At 35.3% G+C, this 18,724-nt stretch overlaps 1 protein-coding gene across 1 annotated transcript in view; it reads left to right on the top strand.

Annotated features, from left to right (window-relative positions):
• The window catches only part of LOC117178744 (G kinase-anchoring protein 1-like), a 38,959-nt gene that overhangs the window by 17,332 nt on the left and 2,903 nt on the right, over positions 1 to 18,724 (top strand). The window lies entirely within an intron of this gene.

Genomic DNA, 18,724 nt, shown 5'->3' with positions numbered 1-18,724 from the left:
GATTAAAAAAACTTGAAAAGCGATTGACCAAGTGTATAGAGCTCCAAGGAGATTATGTTGAAAAATAAAAAAAAATTTACCCAAAAAAAAATTGTTTTTATAATTCATTCTAAGGACTTATTGAACTACCCTCGTAGCATATCTCGACTCTTGTATACTGTGCAGTTGTGGCAATCGTTAGAACGTTTGGCCGGAAAACTAGGCCGGCAAATGCAGTTTTTGTCCCAGCAAGGGATCGAGATCAACCATGGAAAATCAGGGTTGGATACGAATGTCAGCAAAGTAAGGTGCAAACTGGGCCGATTAACTCAATATAAAGAAGGAAATAGAACCAGAAAGCTGATCAACCATACTAAAACCATCCACCCTCGGCACGTCGAGACATTAACATCAGCAATATTGGATCAGATTATAGACTCCCAAAGACAGAGACTTAATGTTCTTACTGCCAGACTGTGTCAGTACAAGAAAAGTAGTGCTCGAAGGCAACAAAATCTAAACTTTAAGACAGATGAAAGAAGGTTATATCGTGAACTGAGAATAAAGCAAGAGGAAGCAAGGGCAAGCAATAGCCCTGAAATGCAACTGGTAAACATCCCAGCTTTATATGTTTCAGCGGCCTTGAAAAGGGCAAGTAATTGGAAAGCTCCATGTCCGGACATGGTGCACAACTTCTGGTACAAGTACCTGACGAGTGTGTGTCTTGCGTTGGCAAGGTGTTTTCAGAAGATCATTGAACGCCCAGATGTGATACCAGGCTTTATGCTCCAGGGTACTACGTATATGTTACCAAAAAAACCAGACGCTCAAAATCCATCTGACTTTCGACTGATAGCCTGTCTTCCAACAATTTATAAATGTCTTACAGCTATCATTGCAGATAAGGTATATTCTCATTGCGACGAGAATGACATTCTTACAGAAGAACAAAACGGATGTTTTAAAAACTCGCAAGGCTGTAAAGATCTAGGCACTGTAGATACTGTTGCCATGACTCAAGCTCGTAAGCATCAAAGGAACTTACACATGGCATACATTGACTACAAGCAAGCGTTTCCTCCCATGCCGCATGACTATTTGCTTGAAGTTTTCAAACTTTACAAAATTTGCCCACGTATTTATTGACTTTCTAAGCCATGCGATGAGGCTCTGGGGTACAAGAATCAAGTATTTTAATCATGAACAACCAAGGATAACTAGATCAATACGCTTTAAGACGGGCATATTTCAAGGAGACCCCATTCAGTGCACTGTGGTTCTGTTTAGCGTTGAATCCATTGAGCAAAACACTAAACAGCATGTCTCATGGGTTCAGAATTCATGATAATGAGGATAGTCATCAAGTGACCCATCTTCTTTACATGGATGAACTGAAGCTGTACGCTAGTTCAGCCCAGAAACTGCAGCAAGTGATCGATGTCAGAGTAGTTTTACAATATTATCCACACGGAGTTCGGACTAGATAAATGTAGAATAGTGCATTTAATTAGAGGGGAATTAGGGACCGCAGAGTTAGAGTACGAGTTCGAAAAGGACATCGAGGCAATGACTGCAGGCGAATCATATAAATATTTGGGTATTCTTGAATCTAAGGGTATTCAACAAACGATTGTTAAAACAAGCCTAACGACTGCCTTCACTACGAGACTCAGATTGGTTATGAAGTGTTTTCTCAACTCTGCAAACAAAATCAGGGCAATCAACACATATGCCATCCCTGTCCTCACGTACTCCTTCGGGCTCATAAAATGGTCTAACAGCGACCTTGAAAAGTTAAACAGAATTGTTCGCGTAGAAATGACGAAGCACCGAATGCACCACAGAAATTGAGCGAATGAAAGGGTAGTTCTACCACGACATTTAGGGAGTAGGGGCATTGTAGATGTCAAAAAACTGTGTGAGTCATAAGTTATACAGTTGCGAGACTATTTTAACAGTAAAAGAAATGTTGCACTTTACAGTACCATCTGTCAAGCGGATCTTGGCTACACGCCCTTAAATTTGTCCTCAGATGGGGCCTTGAATATCAGGGCGGAAACCATAGAGGAATTAGAAATACAATGGGGAAAGAAAGCCATCCATGGCGAGCACCCCAACATGTAGGATGAAAATGAAGTGGATAGTGAGACATCTAATATTTAGCTAAGAAAGGGTGTTCTGTTTCCAGAGACCGAAGGATTCGTCATTGCGATACAGGACAAGGTTGTCAGCACCAGGAATTATCGCAAACACATGTTACATCAAGACGCGGTTGACCGGTGCCGATTATGTGGAGATACCAACGAATCCATCGAGCACATTATTGATGGCTGTCGCGTAATGGTCCAGAGATACTATACGCACAGACATAATGATGTAGCGGGCATTATACATCAACAACTTTCCCTAAACCTAGGACTCTTGAAAGAATGGATGCCCTTTTACAGATACATTCCAATGCCCGTTTTAGAAAGCGAAGATTACATCTTATATTGGGATGTTACTATCTAAACGGATCATGACATCCCGGGCCAATCGACCTGACATCTTGATGCGAGAAAAAGAAGGTGGAAGAGTCTACATCGTCGAAATTGCGTGTCCGCTTAACCGAAATTTGCAGTCAACCTATACAACCAAGATCCACAAGTATAGCGATTTAAGGCATGAAGTAAAGACCATATGGAGGAATGTGAATCATGCATCTATTCATTCCATTATGATTTCGGCTACAGGCAATGTGCACGCAAGATGCACTGAACATCTTGAACATTTAGGAGTCAGTAGGGTATTGGCAGCAGCTCAGAAGGCGGTTTTATTAAAAGCTGTCGCATTGTAAGAAACTTTCTTGACCATTAGGAAGCGAGCAACTAAAAACCCGTGGAGTGGCAGATGGTAGCTCTAAAAAAGCATCCAGAGGTGAGTGTTCTCACCTCCAACGCTCGTAACCGCTCGTAATTGTATACTTACAACATCATTGCAGGAGGTTTCAAGCATCGTATTAAATTATTTGAATTAACTTATAACATTCTAATCTCATCAGTCACTTGACTTAGTCCGTGTCTATGATGTATAACCGGGTTTACTCGAGTAAAAGCTTAATAAAAACATTATAATAAATCTTTATTGAGTTCGTAAAAATAAGGATATGTACATGACGAGAAGATATAACGTGAGAACCCTAAGGGCGACGTACAGCTTAAAGCTTGCTTTGAAACAAATTTAAATATTGCAATCCTAAATTAAAAAGAACTAAGGAATGTTTAGCTGGTCCTAAATTTTTATAATCACACAAAAAAATACAAAACGAAATTTTGGAAAAAGACTTCTTTATTATAAAAATGTAATATCAGATAAACCTTCATTAGTGTTTTTTATTTAGTTTCCAAAAATTTCAACTTTATGCTTAATTTCGCGCGAAGGTAAGTTGCATGCAAAACATATGACAAAAAATTTTCAAGTAAACTGCATGGCTTTAAAACAATTTTACTACAGTGTTTAAAAATGTTAAACAATTAGTGAATAAAAAAATATATATTGTAAGCATATGTTGAAACTGTTTTTGACAAGAAAGCAATTATTATTTTATTATTTAATGTAAGTTTTAGCACATTATAAGCTTACGTCGACGTTCATTAATTTATATTGCAAAAAATTTTATTCAAAATATGCAAAGTATATGAATTGCATGCGATTAGAAAGCAAATACGAATTTTAACATAATTTTTAAGTTTTACTTTTTTATAGAGTGAATGTTTTATTTATAAATTAATAAACTTTTATTTTGAGTGCATGATTGTTTTAAAATAAACTAATTTAAACTTTTAATGAGTCCAAACTTATAAAGACATACACATTCTATATGCGACACTTATTTTCCGATAAATCTTTGTTTTCTTTATTAAATAATTTTTTAAACTGCAAAAACAATGGTAAAATTGTTTTTAGTCACAAATTTAAATGCATCTTGAAAAATCTGTCTGTTTTCGCAAGTATACATTATGGCCGCATTGAAAACATAGATGACATACTACAGCGTGGTGGATCTCAATGCAGTATCAGCAATTATTTTTAAAAAAATCTTTACAGAGCGATAAGGTAGATGTGGGGGTAATCTGTAAATTAGGGCAAATTTAAGACTTAAATGGTTGAAAAACTATATTAATTTTAATTAAAACGGAGTGGCTATTCCACCCGCTGAACATGGTGAAATAAGAGAAGTAATTTATTTCGCTAGTCGGAATATATGCAGAAGAGGAGACGAAAAAAATAGGATAGTAGATGATTTATTATTAAACAAATCCATAATTTAAAATGAAGTTAAAAGTGCAACTTCAAAACATATGACGTGAGTTAACCTCAAAATCTCAAAGGCAGAGCTAGAGCTGGTGATAACCATCGCAGTTAGGTGGCGCAAAAATCGAATACGCGAAATTAGAATTTTAATAAAATAAGAATAAATTGCCAGTTACGTATCCATTTCAACTTGTACAGGCAGTGCAACTTGAATAATTCGCCTATTAAATTTTAGATTTGGTTAAAAAAAAAACACACTTTTTTGTTTAAAGCTTTATAACTTTCGACCTAATTAAGATCTTTCGGTTTTCATTCCTGAGTCTGGGGAAGGCAATTGTCCTCTTTCGAAATCCGCCGGAAAATTAGTCAAAGATTTTTTTGTATAACGTTTTAAATTAAGCAAAGTGTTTTCTTAAGATATTCTATAATCTAACGTTGTTTGTAGAAAAAAATAGCAAATTCAATTTTTCGTGAAAAATATTCTGGTCTCCACAAAAAGGGTTTCCCCACATAAAGTTATGGGTGTTTATCAAAAAGTTGGCCACTCTGGGGAGTGTAGTTTCTGAGAAAAAAAGTTGTTCGAACTGACTGAAATTATTTTTAACTTATTATACTAACTATCAGGTAACGGAAAATTAGCGTGGCCGCGAAAAAAATTCATAAATTGATATTCAAAAATTATAACAATGTTGGGAATGGCTATTCTGAACGTAGTGAAGTCGTGAAAACTAATTACAGTGAAACCCTTCTATAGCGCCGATTTTGGATTTGTCGGTGAGTGGGAACTAACTCCTTATAGCCCGCTCCGCTTTTGTTTGTTCACGCTTGAGTGCCTGCCTAAGTGACAACCGTAGACCCCGCGGCACCCGTGCGGCTCCTGTTATACGTACCTTCGGCATATTGAAGAGTTTCACTGTAGTTCTCAGTCAATGTACATAAAATTCAATTATAATTTGATAAAATACAATAGTGTACCACCTTCTCATTCACTTTCTGTTGCTTTTCTGTAAATTATTAAGGAAAGAAAATAGGACGTACCATGATTTAGTCAAATAAACATCAACTGATCTAAATAACAATCTTTATCAGAAGCTGAGAACGTGACACTGATTATGATTATTTATAGCAGGATAAGTTATTGTTTTAACTAAAAGTGGCTGACACCAATTCTTTGCACAAGACTTTATTCGTGTACTAATTTTGAGCACACCTTCTTTTAAATTGCTAAAGATACATCAGGTGATAGAAAAAATGGGAAAGAGAAAAGGAAACGCGAATAACTTGGTAAATATTAACATTTTGATCAAATACTTCTTATTGTTATGGTATTTCTTTAATCGATGTTTTCTCCAAATATATCAATTTTATCAAAAAATGATATACAAATGAAAATATGCATCTCTGGGAGTGGGCCAACTTTTGTTTCAAACTTTTTCCTGTAAAATCAATTCCAAGAAATTTCACCTGAATGTCCGGCGACTTCGAAGCCGCCTGGCAACACTTTTGTATTCAGGTAAGTGCCTGGCGATGCGCAGGTGCTATTTCTAATGTCAGCCTCTACATGTACACCAATTTTCAACCTTATCCGAGTCACGTTAGTTAACTGCCAAAAATTCGCACCTTTGACAGGTCGCCACAGGTAAACGCATCCACTCACACCTGCCAGGCACCCTTTTTTACGTAATTGAGGAGTTTTAGTCAGGGCCAACAGGACATGTAATTAAAGTGCGCGTGTCTAAGAGCAGAGTTTAACTAATTTTTTGCAAAGCCAAATTGACTAGTTCATTCTCTACTGGTGAAATTGATTGAAGATCTATCCGACTAACAAACCTCATTCAAATTTACATTGATTTTAGTTTTTTTTTCTTATATGGGAACTAGTTCAATATGTGTATGTACCAACAGGAGATGAAAATGAAGGATAACTTTGAAATTTTTTGAAATAATCAATAAAACAATACTCGAAGTTACAAAAGTAGTTTTTTATATTATTATTCTTTCTCGTGATATAATGTAGGTTGAAGAGAAATAAATAACGGTAATAGTAGTTTAACGTTGCTAAAACCAGAGAAAATTAGTACTGGGGACACGGGTCCGACATGACATTTTTTATGGTTTTTTATTTTTAGCTACAATTAGAAATAATTAAGTTTCATCAAAATGAGGGAGGTTTTTCTTCATGTTGAGCTCCTATTATGAGAATTTTTTTCATTGCCCATCTCTTCTTTATTATTGATTGCAGAGCTTGTACACAAAATGGCCAACTTTTTGAGAATCACCCTTATAGGATATCTTTCTGATAGAATTTCAAATTTAACAAACGAAAAAAAATAAAAAGGTGGGATTTTAAGTCGGAATTTAATATTTCAAAAGAACTGTCGCTGTTTCATAATTTCTAGCATTTTTAAATTTCTTGACGAATTTTAAAAGAAGACGATAAACCTTGCGAGAATATGAAAACACAGTTTTAATATCTCATTTAAGTAAACAGTCATAGAGATTTAAATAAATAATTGTTATATGTTTCAAGAGAATAACAAAGTTTTCTTTCGATTTTTGGCAAAATTGAAAATAATCCTATTTTAAAAAATTAGTTTTTAAAGAAAATATTTCAAAACAATTCCAAAATTATCAAAAAAGAATCCGGAAGATTTTAAAGAATTTTTCCTAATTATGTAGAACTTCAAAATTTTTGTAGGAAAAGTAGCAATCGGTTTAAGCAGAGACTAGGAGCGAAGCATCGTTTGCTCTTTTCTCTAGACAAAGAAGAGAACAAAGCAGGCCAGTGTCTTCTCTCCGTAGTCTTCGAGTTTAGTGAGTTATCTTGGTGTCATGAATCTCGTTGTGGGGAGATGAGAAATGATCTTGGTGAGTTTCTTATCGAAATGGTTGAGGAATTTGTGGCAATGTGTGGTAGAAGCGTCATTCGCTAGCAGTGCAATATTCCTGCCTGATTTCCGCGCGTGCGGAGTGACTTCATGCTGTCATGAATGCGTTCTGTTAGTATTCCCGTGCTGCTGGTTCCAGCGTACGTGTTTCAGTTTTTAATTTTGCAGAGAAAAAGTGAGAAATTATAGCTAATAGGTCAGTAAACCTAATTTCACAGAATTGATAGAATAAGTGAATTAAACTTTTCAGTAATAAAATGTACGATTATAGTTACAGCTTGTATGAAGAAAATGAAATAAATGAAAGCTTTTAAAGTTCAAATATGAGTCTGTCAAATCCTGGAAGGTAAATTAAACTTTTGTCACACTCTCATGCATCTAGATCAACTAGTTAAAAAAAAATTTAATTTAAAATGAAACTCCTTGGCTGAAAGTTGAACTAGTTAGTTGGAAATTGAAATACTTCTTTCAGCTACACTTTTTAAGGTGAAAATTAATCTTTTTAACTGAAAATTTATCTATTAGATTTAAAATGAACATTTGTTGGAATTTCATAATTTTGAGTAGAAAATTCAATTGTTTGGTAGAACATTGAACAATTTTGTAGAAATTTAACTGTTTCATAGAAGATTCTTTGTTATTATTTGTTTAGAATTAAGCTATTCTCTTCTTAACTGTTATTACGTACTTGGTTCAAAATTAATGTAATGTTTTGAGAATATGTCTTTTATAGTAGAAAATTAATCGTTGTTACAAATTCGTCTTTGTTAATTGAAAAATATTTCTTCGTACTAAAATATCAACCATTACATTTTTTTTCTGAATTCATTCTTTTTTGGTTACAATGTTTTTAGGAGGTTATTGAAATAAATACTTGAACATCTTTTTAGTTGTTTCTTTTCAACTATTTTATTTTGTGCAAGTGGACAATTGCACAATATCACATATATATCAATTTTGTACAAAATCACACATAAATAAATATTAAGTGAAGCTTAAATATGTTCAATTTTGAATTAGGTAGTTCAACTTTCAACCAAGCAGTGTCATTTTTAATTAAAGTAAAATCTTATTCTTGTATTTTTATTGTTTATTTTTTAATTTTGAGTAAAGGTATATTTGAAAAATAAATGGATGAGAGTGTGACAAAAGTTTAATTTGCCTTCCAGAGTTTGACAGTTTTATATTTGAATCTTGAAAGTTTTAATTAATTTCATTTTCTTTATACAACCTGTTACTATCATCGTACATTTTATTATTGAAAAGTTCAATTAATTTATTCTACAAATTATGTGACATGTATTTAACAAAACATCGTTAAAACTTTGACTGAAAAATTACCTATTAGATATTATTTCTCGCGTTTACTCTGCAAATGTGTATATATTTTTAAAATGGATTCATCCAAAAAGACGAATTTTCAATCAAATCTGCAAATTTTTAACGAAACATATTCATTTCGAACCAACAGTTTTTAAAAACAAAAAGATGAATTTTCAACTAAAAAATTAATTTTCTACCAAAAAATATTTTAAAAATCTTATTTTTTACATTTCGTGTTTGCTTATTTACTTTAATCAAAATTGGGTTTACTTTCATCAAAGTGTATACAGACAAATTTCTGGTGTTTGGTTTATATTATGTTTACGTTAGTCAGTGTGCTCAAACGAATTTTTCCTGTTTCAATGAACGACTCATTTAAAAACTGAAACTTGTAAGCAGCAGCATGGGAGTAATGACAGAACGCATTCACTGCGCAAAGGAAAGGGAAAGAGGGTCAACATCAGGACAACTGCAGGATTTCGCAGTAAGTTTTATAGCATATTGTTCACACGCAGGGATGCTTTTCCGGTAACTAACCAGTGAAAGCTTGGCGCCTCCAAGAGCGCGGATGATAAGAACGATTAGTTTAACAGAATATTTCGGGTACAATCGTCGCAACTCCCTTATAAGGACTCTATACCTCTCTTTCTTTTATTCTTCTTGGCTATAATGTTTTTTTCAGCTGGTGCTGAAAATTCGATAACGAACATGCTTCGATTTTTGAAGTCAAGAACTATGTCAGGCCTCGTGTGTGCATCAGAAACAATTGTGGAGAATATAAAGTTCCAGTGTATGCGGCACTTCTCATTCTCGACGATTGACTCTTTCCCTAGGCGTATTTATTGGAGCGATATTAAGGTTAATGCCGTAAGAGTACAAGAGATTGTAATAAAGCACTCTTAGTGCCGCATTGTGCCTTTGGATGTCGGTTGTTTCCGTATGAGTTGGACAATTAGATAGTATGTGTGCTAAATGCTCGGGGTGTGCATGGCACGCCCTGCAGCTTTCATCGGGAATGTCTTGGCTTAAAATGTGGCGACGGTATGTTAAGGTGGAAATGAAACCGTCTTGACATGCCAAAATGAAACCCTCCGTGCCAGACTTCAATTCAGGTGATTTAAGGAAAGCAAAAGTTGGCTCACATGACATTGACTGATATTCCACATTTATGTGGAAGATGCCGTGCATCCTCTATCGAAAAGTTGTTCACGGAAGTTTTTCTCTTGTGCTTTCATAATCCGGGCTTTCAGGAGTGAGTACTCGAGATAGATAAGGTATGATGCATTTTGCTCACCCCCAATACTGAAGTTAAGTCCGAGTGTTTCTGCAGTCACTTCCGCTGCTTTGTACTGAAACGCTCCTTTGCCTACTTCTTCGTGCTTCCTGACCATTTTAAGAAGAGGGTCTCTTCCATTTACGACTCCATATGCTGTGCCCAGAATAATCATATTGTGAAGACATTCAAGATTCAATATTCAGTGTCTACCTTGACGGCGTGAGATGTAGAGTCGCGGAACAGAAGACTTGAGATGCATGCTTTTGTTCATGTGCATAATTTTTCGTGTCCCGATATCAAGGGATCTTAGCTCGTTCTTCGTCCACGGTATCACTCCAAATGAATAGAGTACTACCGGGGCGGCAAGCATGTTCGTTGCAGATACTTTGTTCCTCGCCGACAGTTCGGAAGACTACATCTGCCGTATGAGCACATCTGCCGTATGAGACGTTTGTATCTGCTTCGGAGAGTATACTTTATAGATGTCACATTCTGAATGCGGCTCTGTGGCACGCCCAAGTATGTATAGTAGCGTATTCTGTTATCCTGCCCTGGTGCACTCCGATCTGCATGGGCTCTCTGACCCACCTCTCTCTCCGCTCTAGACTTCTCTTAGCACCAGATACTATCCGTATTCTCTCAACAATATGCTGCCTGATGGTCAGCAGCTTTGACTTGTTAAGCGTGTGATAACGGGTCCGGAGTTCGTGCGCAAACTTTCGAACCTTGGAGGTCAACTCCTGCCAGATGTAATGTAGTCAATCACACAATGTGGGACGTGTACTTTTTTGCCCAGCCTATCTGGATGGCGAGTTGATGCATTTGTTTTTGGTTTTATGATCAACAATTGATAGTCCAGAGGTCGGATTCTTCGGAAAAATGTCCACGCATCTCGTCATCCATTTCAGCCAGATCTTTAGGCTTGAGAGAAACCTGGGTGTTTATGTTTCTCCGAATCATAAAGCATCGCTCTTCCTCTATCGGATGCCTGCCCGCGGTTGGTCGAATAATGCGATAGCTCCGAGTGTTTCTCGCACCACAGAGCATGGAGGCGTGCCATGTAACCCCGTTCAGGGGCCACACACGCTTTGTAGTAATCTAGCAAGTCGCGATTTAGTCGCTCCGTCCACCTAAAGGTCCCGAAATTCCGTCGATCCATCGCATTGAATTCATCTTCATTCTAGCGTGCTTTCTATAATGTATGCAAATACACGTTATAATGATGAACTTGAAATATAATGTTCAGAAATTGTATATACATTATTGTATTACGCCACAGATTCAAGACATCCGTATGCTTTTTGTAAATTGTAACAGAACTAACAAAATTACTGCAGGAAAGGCACGCTTCTCGGCTGCCGAGATAACTCGCAGCGAGACTAGACGCTGTTCGATTCCTCTGTATTGAAGACACTCCTTGCGAGCTCCTCGCCGAGAAAATAGGCATGCATATATATAGGGAATTTTTTCTTGGGAATTTATTTCGGTTGGTTTGGTAGTGATATTCCAGAGCAGTAAATTGACCTATTATGAAAAATGTAATTGTCATAAGTGAATGGCATAAAAAAATATCGCTACTTGTGTAATTTTGTAGTGATTGATTTACGGCTAGATAATTTTCAGTGTAGAAAATGTACTCCATGGGTCTTGGGTCTCCATTATTTTGTACCTTTTTTGATATGTCATTATTCATGGACAAATTGAGAAGTTTTTTCTATTTGTGTTTCAATTATAAATTCTTGAAACTTTTTTTATTTATTTCTACAATAATTTTTTAAAAATTGTATTCTAAGTGACTCATTTTTAAATAATATATCCTTCACTTCTGAACAAACACTTCTACTTTCTATGAAATTAGTTTAATTTTATACCGAAAATATGAATTAGAACAAAACAGTTACATTTACAAGCAAATTCTGTCGGCAATAATTGTAGAATAAAAATGTTTTTAAAGATTGACCGACCCTAACATATCACCCATTATTCAGAGCAGCCTAATAAAAGATTGATTGTCGATTTAAAAAAATATATATAAACGTCAGAATAACTTTTTTCTTATCCCACGAATGACGGAGTCGGTGAGAATGTTTAGCAAGATCCCTAAAAACCACCCTTACTATATCCGCACCTAAATTGTTAAAAATGAGAAGTTTGATTGTCGATATTTTAAAATTCAAAAGCGTTGTTATAATAATCTTGTAGGGCATTCAAAAAGCAACATTTTTCTTCTCTTGATTTTTTTTTTTCATATCGTGCGTTATGTGTCTTAAAATTTTCATTCTCGTCTATTTTTTGGAATTTTATAAATGCTATAACTCTGGTATTTTTTTTAATGCAAAAAAGTCACTAGGATAAATTGTTCCTCTTTTTGAATATTATGAACAGTCGTCAAGATAATTTTTGAATCATGAAAAATGGCTGGCTGAGGAACTTGATCTTTAGTTCAGGACACTAAAAGAGTACAGGAAAGGCCAATCCCATCTGTCAACTCTTTCGAAAGTTATCGTACTAACAAGCTAAAGATCTAAAGACGAGCAGACAGACGGACACATTCGTAAAAACCTGGACTTCGGATTCAGAGGGCCACAAAACGTGAAAAAATTTGCCAAGGGGGCGAGGAGGTGTCAGATTTTACACAAATCAAATACCTTCTACGATGAGAATGTGAAGATGACAAATTAAAAGATAATATATTAAAAAGATCATATTTCACAAAAATTTCACAAAAGACGAGAATATAAAATAAAAATCTCGGGGAATATTGTTGAATTAATTAATTTACTTTTTAATCAAATGAAAACAGTACGATCAAGAAATACATGGTGTAGTTCTCATAGTCACGAGGTAAACTAACATTCATTCCCAACATGAAAATTCTCAAGGATCTGCCAAATTTTTGAAGTCAGTCCATCCCAGTTTTTAGACAGAGAGAAGCAAGCAAACCAAGATCCTTTTTTCATAAATAACTTTTCTGATGCCAGGACAAGGAAATCAATTTCCAACAAATTTTGTTCATAGCTTGTGTCGTTTTTCCAAAAACTGAATTTTTTCTATTTTTGATGCACTTTTTTTACGAATAAAATGAAAACTACGCATCCTATCGAAAAGTGAATAATAACAAATTTGTAGGTATTCTTTAAGGCCATGTGACGAGTGGGTCACGTGACCAGATTCCTACCTTACCGAAATTTTTTGTGTTTCCTAACTTATTTTCACACGAAGTTCGACATCGAGTTGAAAGTTTAGGACATTACATAAGGAGTACTAAGAAAGGTGGGTCTGATCATAAATTTTGATAATGATAAACATTTTTTTTTGTAAATAATTGTTTTTTGCTTTTTTCATAATTATTAAAATTTATGACCAGACCCACCTTTCTTAGTGCTTTTTATTTATTATACCAAATTTTCAACTCAATGTGGCGCTTTGTGTCAAAATAAGTTAGGAAATAAAAAAAGTGTCGGTAAGGTAGGAATCTGGTCACGTGACCAGATTTGGACACATGGTCACGTGATCTGGTCACGCGAACAGAACTTTTACATAAATCTGATACATTCTCCGATGAGAATGTAAAAATAGATTCTAGGGTGGCCGCTTTAATAAAAAAAATAAGAACATGTCCGGTTAACATGTCCGGTTCAACTGTATTTTCTATTTTTAACTTCCACGAAATGGTACAGTTTACAGATTGAGATTTCCCTTCCAATATAAACTCACGTTATCATTTTCAATACTATAAATGTACAAATCAAGCAATGAATGACGAATTTTGCTAATTATATTAATTTAATCAATTGTAAGCTATAACACATAAAAAATGAAGGGAAAGAATCATGTTTTAACCGAGCACTTTTTAAAAGCAGAAGTGCAATTATTTTTATTGGGAACAGCTTAAAAATCCTCAAGAAGCTGCAACATCTTATTTTCAAATGTCGCAAAACGTACGAGTTTTTTGTTGTTGTTCGAAATGTAATATTATTTCCGTAGTGTTTGTTTAGGGTCGGAATATCTTTTCAAATAATGAAAATCCTGTTGAGTAAAAAAATGCCTTTATGGGCATGTGATATTTAGAAAATTGTCGATTTTACCAGTTTTAGGTTCCCCCGGCTTTTTTCCTAGGATAAGAAATATTCTGCCTTCAAAATGTGGGAAATGATAGCGAACATGCTAATGGACGTCCTCGCACACTTTTTTTGTCCTTTTTTTTTATCAAAATTTTTTTGATATTGCTAACAACGTGCGTGCATATTTCGAGGTTATATGTGTTACAATTCACCCGAGCGTTACTTCCAAACTACACAATATTTTTGGGCGGAAAGTTTGGTCTTAAAAATAAACATAGCAACTAATCTCCCGGAACGAACCTTGTTTGCAACCAATCAAAAAAGTTTATTTCATCAATAATTTCCAGATTATCGGAAAGGCAGAGATGAAAAACGACGTAACCTCAAAATAATGCATATGCATAAAATTTTTATTTAGTGCAATAAATTTTTTTGTTATTATCACTGAAAAAAGAATCTGGGGACGTCCGTTATGATATTTAATAGCATCTCCGAATTCAGTTTTAAAAAATTTTAATTTTAGTGGAAAAAAATCCGGGGAAATTGTAAGTATCACATGCCCTTAAACTTATCTTGTTAACCAGAGGGCTTTTTTTGCACCAATTAACCAAGGGGGGGGGGGGGGGCCAATCAACTCGACGCTTGAAAAAATCGAAAAAGTGTTCCTAATAATCTGAAAAAATTCATGGTTTTCGTTTAAACCTTCTACTTGACGGTACAATTTCGCTATATGTGTTTTTAAAAGTTATTGATGATATATTTAACAATAAACAAATAAACCCATAGAAAAATATAGTTTTTTTCAAAAATTCATAACTGAGAGAAAAATTAATCAAATTGAATGGTTTAAAAAGGAAATTAAAGGGAAAGAGTGTGCTTTTCAGTGAAAAAATGTTGCAAGAAATTTTCACGGAATTAAAAGCCTTCATTTTTAACATGAACTCATGCATTATTTTAGGTGTGAATGTAGGAGGTTTTGATAGAAATATAGACATTTTTCTATGCAAAACCATTTATTTAGTAACAAAAAATGATTTTTTAAACTGAATACGTACACAGTGGACCATGATTTTTCTTATTAAAATATTATACAGTGAAACCGTAAGGTAGATGCACCTGTTATCGGTCGTGCACCTATTATCGTGCTAACTTGATTGAAATGTAATAAATAATGATTTTTTATACCTTGAATTATAAGGAGTAATAAGTGCATTCACCTTACTCGCGCTAGTACAGAAATAAAAGAAAAATAGTAAAAATATCCCAAGTATGTTCTGACGAAATGTATACTTAAACCACAGGAGGGGGTCAAATCGACCCGAATTGTACTTTGACTGAACCCTATAGCTGACTAAAAGGTACTAGCAATTCGAAACTGTGCGTAAGGCTTCTATCTTAAATGAATAGTAATTACATTTTGAACCGAAGAGATGAAATTTGAACTGGCTAAATGTATGAATCACTTAAAAATATAATTTAAAAAGAAAAGAAAAAAGAATTTTCAACCAGAGATGAATTTTCAACAAAATATATAAATAGATTAATTACAGATCATATGTAATACTAAACTTAAAAGTAAAGTTCAAGAAAAGTCCAAAAATAATGTGATGTATTTAGCTATATGACGTGAGACACAGCACCATCTGGTGACATTTTAATTCTGCTATGAACACTTCGAAGAAAGAGCGGATTTTCCGCGCTTCACGCATTTTCCTCTTAGTCCCTGGGTTTAAGGCCATGTGACGAGTAGTTCACGTTAGCAGTTACCTACCTTGTTGAAACTTTTTTTTATTTCTTAATTTATTTTGACACGAAGTGCCACGTCGAGTTGAAAATTTGATATAATCAGTAAAAAGCATTAAGAAAAGTGGGTCTGGTCCTCAATTTTTATAATGATGAAAAAAGTGTTTTTTTTTTTTTAATATTTTTTTGTTGCTTTTTTATAATTATTGAAGTTTAGGACAAGGCCCACCTTTCTTAGTGGTTTTTACTTATTATCTCAAATTTTCAACTTATGCCTTAAAGCCTGGTCTACAATCGCCGCAAGTAGCTCGTTGCGGCGCCGCAAGACTCAGCGATGCAATACCGCATCGTAACGCAAGGAACAGCCGTCTACAGTGGTCGCGAGTGGCGTCGTTGCGGCAGCCAATCAGAGCTTACTATCAAATGAACTGTTTTCTCGTCGTGCTTTCACAGTCAAATATTTTTCGCCTCTACAATGGATCCCTCTGACCCGCAATTTGCTCTTTTGCAGTTTTTTTCTTCAACTTTAAATGCTTTTAAATGTTTCTTACATAACATAACAAACCAACAAAAAAATCCAGACAAATGCAAAACAAAATCACTCGAACTCAGTGTCGACGATGCCAAAAACGTGTGGTTGTACGAGGTTATGTGATGAGACGCTCTGATTGGTCCTCTGAAATTCGACGCGAGATCACGCGAGACGGTTGCGGCGCGAAAAGTTGAGTCGAACCAACTTTTCGCTCTCGGTTACTTACGGCGCTTGCTTGCGGTGCCGCAACGGGCCGTTTGGGACGATTGCAGACCATGCTTAAAAGATTTAAAAGGCCTACAAATGAAGGGTCCGCGGTCTAAATCTGCTGACATTTCAGAAATTTTACACAGAGAAGGAAAATCATTGCTATTTTTGCAATTTTAAATATTTTTAAAACCGTAAATTGTTTTTTGTTCATTTAATGTATCGACACGAGTCAGTCCTTTATCGAGAGTAACCAGTCGTTTATGTTACACCAATCTCACTAGAGCAGTGAGTAGTACCATTTACACTACTCAGTGCTGCACAATCACGACGGAGTCATGTCGGACTCGCCATACGCGTTTCCGATCATTAACGATCGAAGCCGAATAAGAACGAACGCAGCAACAACTGCCAGCTGATCGCAAATGGAAAAAGATATCAACATCTTGCGTTCTGGTTATGTGAAGTTTTATAAACGTTCATTTAAAATTCATTAAGAAAACGTTGAATCGTACGAAGTAATTTGTTTCCTCTGAATATTGTTCATAACTTTTAATTATATTGATTTTTCAACGTTTTTTGTTACCGCTTTTGGAGCACTTATGCAGTTTTTGTAAAGTGCAATACTTTTAAACATAAAAGTCAATGCGAAACATTTTTTTCATGAATATAACTGTCATGGATGGACTTCGTGGATCCTAAAGATGTACACTCTGTGTCTATATCAACTTTAAAAAAATGGACTTTTTTACTTTTGTCGCTTTCTCCTCAAATAAGCATGTATGATTCAAAACTACATGCCATTCGCGATCTTGATTCATTAAGTGCATGTTCGTTCTTATTCGGCTTCGATCGTTAATGATCGGAAACGCATCGCGCGAGTCTCACACAACTCCGTCGTGTATCATGAATGAATGAGTAGTGTAGATCAGCGTTCCCCAAACTGCTACCCTGGATAGGGTGGCTATCCGGCGGTAGGGGGATGCCACCCGGGGCCGGGTAGCTCGATAGGCTTCAAGGCAGGCTCCCCGCTGTGAGCATGTGACTACTTTTGTTGACCTAGCCTAACTGCCTTTCATTGTTCTGTGATTGAAACCTGTTACAATAACTGAAATTATAAAGGTATGAAACAATTGAATTTAAACGAGCTGAATCAATTTTGTGATATAATTTTAGAAATATGGAAAGAAAGTTCATAAGAATCGTTTAATATATTTACTAAATTTGTCCAAGAAAATCCATTACTGGAGCACTTTGCAGCGTTAACAAAAGTGCAATAACTTTTGAAGTTATTAACCGATTTTTTTCTATCTTTTTTTAATGTTCTCGTTATAATCCAGAAAATCCAACGCTGCCTATTAAAATTCGCTAATGAATATTTTACTAAATTTTCAATTTTTCCTAATCGGCTCTAATTTTCTAATAATGGGAAGGTCGAGCGCGACAAGCCAGCACAGGCCCGCATCACAAGCAGTCAATTGTCCCCCCTTGGGTTTACGTATTATGAAAAAAATTTGAGGGCAGCGGCCCTACCGCTCCCTAGACAGAGCGAAAAAAGTTTGGGAATCGCTGGTGTAGATGGCACTACATACTGCTTATTAGGATTGGAATAACATAAACGACTGGTTACTCTCGATAAATGACTGGCTGGTGTCGATGCACTAACCTGTAGTGTATGAAAAATTTTTTTTCTATAAGCGAACCAGTCGTGTATGTAAAAGCACTCAGTGCTCCAGGATTTTCTCCGTGTAGTCTTCATGAAAATTGTGGTATTTGTTCTCTTAGGTGTTGAAAGAAGACCGTCTTGATGAAAATAGAGACCGTACTCTAAGAAACAGTGTTGTATGAAGTACAGTGTGTTAATTTCCCGTTCTTGCTTACCTTCTGGGGTAGAAGGAGCAGGAGTGGATGATGTACACGTTTTACTTGCGTCGGGATTGGTTGCTTTAAGCAACCATGATCCTAGCTTCCAGAGCCTACAACTACTCTAATATCTATCATAATAATAATTCAATAAAAAACAGCGGCCGCCGTTTTAGACCATTTAAAAATTTGTTTAAATTCTACGTGTGGCTATTCGTAGTACTCAAACACTAAATATTTAACCTCGCCACGTTTTTTGGCAAACATAATGTCAGACTTATAGCATTTTCAAAATCCAAAAATAAAAAAACAATTTGGGCCAAGCAACAAACTATATAAAAAAGTGAATAGAAGGAAAACGTTTTTTTTAACCCTACAAGCAGTGGCGTAGACAGGGGGAGGCATGGGGGCCCTAGCCCCCCCCAGAAACTAAGTACTTTCATTATGCTATTTCTTCAAAAGATATATATGGATGTAAAATTTGATTGCGCATCTTTTTTTCTTAAGACAAAACGTTGTAACTTTTTTAGTTTAAAAATTAAAGCCAAAAAACTTA

The sequence above is a fragment of the Belonocnema kinseyi genome, chromosome 8 (genome assembly GCF_010883055.1).
Source record: "Belonocnema kinseyi isolate 2016_QV_RU_SX_M_011 chromosome 8, B_treatae_v1, whole genome shotgun sequence".
NCBI lineage: Eukaryota > Metazoa > Arthropoda > Insecta > Hymenoptera > Cynipidae > Belonocnema > Belonocnema kinseyi.
This window is presented reverse-complemented; position numbering and strand designations above follow the sequence as displayed.